General features: G+C 39.7%; 1 pseudogene; it reads right to left on the bottom strand.

Annotated features, from left to right (window-relative positions):
* Positions 1-299: 299 nt before the first annotated feature.
* LOC147914089 (cytochrome c oxidase subunit 6C pseudogene) lies at positions 300-527 on the bottom strand (annotated as a pseudogene).
* Between the last annotated feature and the right edge of the window lie 3,414 nt (positions 528-3,941).

Below are 3,941 nucleotides of genomic sequence, written 5' to 3' on the forward strand. Positions count from 1 at the left end.
CTCTCCATTTGCCAGAACTGTGTAGCTTGATTACTGTAGCTATACGATAATTCTTTAGATTGGGTACAGTGATTCCTCCCACTTTATTCTTCTTTTCCAAAATTGTTTTAGCTATTCTAGTTACTTTGCCTTTCCATATACATTTTATTTTATTTTTTCCAGGTATTTCTTAATTATTTATTTATCAAGAGAAACTATTCCTTAGCCCAAATATTTATGTTTCGTAGTTCAGGAACACAAGTCCATGAGTGACAAACTTCCATGGAACTCAACTCAAACAAATTCTTTACATTCCAAAATCACTTTGCACTCTGAAAGATACCAGTCTTCCTCATCTCCTCAAAATCTTTCATGGAATCATAATTTCTGTAGAAATATGCATATGCCTTCTTTCCTGATTCAGCCACAGCGAACTTATAGAAAGCTGCAACCCCCAGGGATACAATGAATGCTCCAACAATATGAAATCACCGACGCTTGGCCAGAAGGCCACGTGTCTAGGCTTTTTTCAAAGCACTGGAAGCCATGGTAGTTATTCTCCTCAACACTAGCGTCCTTCTTGACTGATGGAGAAATGGACAATGTTCTCCCTATACATTTTAGAATAATCTCGTCTATACCTACAAAAAATATTGATGGGATATTGATAGGAATTTCATTAAACTTGTATATTGATTTGGGGAAAATGGACATCTTTACTATGATCAGTAGTCCAATCCATAAATATGGTATTTCTCTCCATTAATTTAGATATTGTTTGATTTCTTTCAAAAGTATTTTGTGGTTTTCACCATGAGTCTCATACACGTTTGATTTGATGTACATCTAAGCATTTTCTTTTTAGCGATTGTAAATGGTATTATATTTTTAATTTAATTTTGGTATCCATGTGTTCATTGCTAATATATAGAAATATGATTGATTTTTTAATGATGATCTTGCATTCTGGGACCTTGCCAAACTCACTTATTAGTTCTAGGAGTTTTTATTTTTCCTTTTTTTTGATTCCTTGGGAATTTCTACATAGACCATCATGTCACCTACAATTAAGGATAGTCTTATTTCTTCCTTTCCAATTTGTATGCCTTTGATTTCCTTTCCTATTCTTATTGCACTGGCTAGAACTTCCAGCACTATGTTGAATAAGATTGGTGAGAGTGGACATCCTTGCCTTCTTCCCAATCCCAGGGGGAAAGCATTCAGTCTTTCACCATAAGAATGATTTTAGCTGTAGGTTTTTGTAGATATTCTTTATCAAGTTGAGGAAGTTCCCCTCTATTCCTAGGTTTCTGAAAGTTTTTCTTATGAACGGATATTGAATTTTGTCTAGTGCTTTCTCGGTAACAATTGAATTTTCTTTAGTCTGCTAATTTGTTGGATTATATTCATTGATTTTTGAATATTGAATCAGCCTTGCATCCCTGGAATAAACTCCACTTGGTCATGGTGTGTAATCTTCTTATATATTGCTGAATTCTATTTGCTAATACTTTGTTAAGGATTTTTGTTTCTATATTAATATTGAAGGATATTGGTCTGTAGTTATCTTTTTTTTTGTATTGTTATTTTCTAGTTTTGGTATCAGGTAATACTGAGCTCATAAAATGGATTAGGAAATGTTTCCTCTCTTCTATTTTCTGGAAGAAATTGTATAGACTTGGTGTTAATTCTTCTTTAAATTTTTGGCAGAATTCTGCATTGAAACCATCTGCGCATGGAGATTTCTTTTTTGGGAGTTTTAAAATTATAAATTAAATTTCCTTAATAGTTATAATGCCATTCAAATTATTTACTTCATATTGGGTAAGTTGTAGTAGTTTGTGCTTTTTAAGTAATTGGTGCATTTCATCTAAGTTGTCAAATTTATGTGTGTAACATTGTTCACAGTATTTCCTTATTAGTCTTGATATTTTCAGGATCTGCAGTGATATCCTGATTTATTGCTGATATTAAGAATTCCTGTCTTCTCTCTTTTTTCTTTGTCAGTCTTGCTATAGGTTTGTCAGTTTTATCGATCTTTTCAAAGAACCAGGTTTTTGTTTCATTCATATTCACTACTGTTTTTCTTTTTCAAATTCTATGGATTTGTGCTCTTTATTATTTCCTTCTGCTTGTTTTTTTTTTGTGAGGAAGATCAGCCCTAAGCTAACACCCATGCTAATCCTCCTCTTTTTGCTGAGGAAGACCGGCTCTGAGCTAACATCTATTGCCAATCCTCCTCCTTTTTTTTCCCCCAAAGCCCCAGTAGATAGTTGTATGTCATAGTTGCACATCTTTCTAGTTGCTGTATGTGGGATGCGGCCTCACCATGGCCAGAGAAGTGGTGCATCAGTGCGCACCCAGGATCCAAACCCAGGCCACCAGTAGCGGAGCACGCGCACTTAACTGCCAAGCCAAGGGGGTGTCCCTCTCTTATCTTAATGTAGCATTTAGTGCTATAAATTTCCCTCTCAGGGCTGCCTTAGCTGTGTTTCAATAATTTTGATATGTTGTATTTCAGTTTCATTCAGTTCAACATATTTTTTATTTCCCTTAAGACTTCCTCTTTGCGGGGGCCGGCCGGTGGCGCAAGCAGTTAAGTGCGTGCTCCACTGCAGTGGCCCGGGGTTCGCCAGTTCCTGGGCACGCACCGATGCACCGCTTGTTAAAGCCATGCTGTGGCGGCGTCTCATATAAAGTAGAGGAAGATGGGCACGGATGTTAGCCCAGGGCCAGTCTTCTTCAGCAAAAAAAGAGGAGGATTGGCATTGGATGTTAGCTCAGGGCTGGTCCTCCTCACACACACACAAAAAAATGGGCCGGCCCCATGGCTTAGCGGTTAAGTGCGTGCGCTCCGCTGCTGGCGGCCTGGGTTCGGATCCTGGGCACGCACCAACACACCGCTTCTCCGGCCATGCTGAGGCCGCATCCCACATACAGCAACTAGAAGGATATGCAACTATGACATACAACAATCTACTGAGGCTTTGGGGGAAAAAAATAAATCAATAAAATCTTTAAAAAAAGAAAAAAAAGACTTCCTCTTTGGGGCTGGCTGATGGCATAGTGTTTAAGTTCACATGCTCTGCTTCTGGAGGCCTGGGGTTCACAGGTTCAGATCCCGGGTGCAGACCTAGGCACCACTCATCAAGCCACGCTGTGGCAGGCGTCTCACATAAAGTAGAGGAAGATGGGCATGGATGTTAGCCCAGGGAAGATCTTCCTCAGCAAAAAAAACAAAACAAAAACAAAAACGAGGAGAATTGGCAACAGATGTTAGCTCAGGGCTAATCTTCCTCACATTCAAAAAAAAGACTTCCTCTTTCACCCATGTATTGTTCAGAAATGTGTTATTTAGTATCCAAGTGTTTGGAGATTCTTCTGGAGATTATCTTTTTATTATTTTTTATTTTATTTTTTTTGTGAGGAAGATCAGCCCTGAGCTAACATCCATGCTAATCCTTCTCTTTTTGCTGAGGAAGATCGGCTCTGAGCTAACATCTATTGCTAATCCTCCTCCTTTTTTTTCCCCCAAAGCCCCAGGAGATAGTTGTATGTCATAGTTGCACATCCTTCTAGTTGCTGTACGTGGGACATGGCCTCAGCATGGCCGGAGAAGCAGTGTGTCAGTGCGCGCCTGGGATCCGAACCCGGGCCGCCAGTAGTGGAGCGCGCACACTTAACCGCTAAGCCACGGGGCTGGCCCTATCTTTCTATTATTGATTTCTAGTTTAATTGCATTGTGGTCATATACTCTGTATAATTTCAATTCTTTTAAATTTGTTGAGATTTGTTTCATAAGCCAGGGTATGCATAAGCCAGGGTATGCTTTATCTTGGTATATGTTCCATGGGTGCTTGAAAACAAAGTGTATTCTAGGCCGGCCCTGTGGCTTAGCGGTTAAGTGCGCGCGCTCCGCTGCTGGCGGCCCGGGTTCGGATCCCGGGCGCGCACCACTTCTC

The sequence above is a fragment of the Ceratotherium simum genome, chromosome 22 (assembly GCF_057802395.1).
Source record: "Ceratotherium simum simum isolate JZ-2026a chromosome 22, ASM5780239v1, whole genome shotgun sequence".
NCBI classification, from domain to species: Eukaryota; Metazoa; Chordata; class Mammalia; order Perissodactyla; family Rhinocerotidae; genus Ceratotherium; species Ceratotherium simum.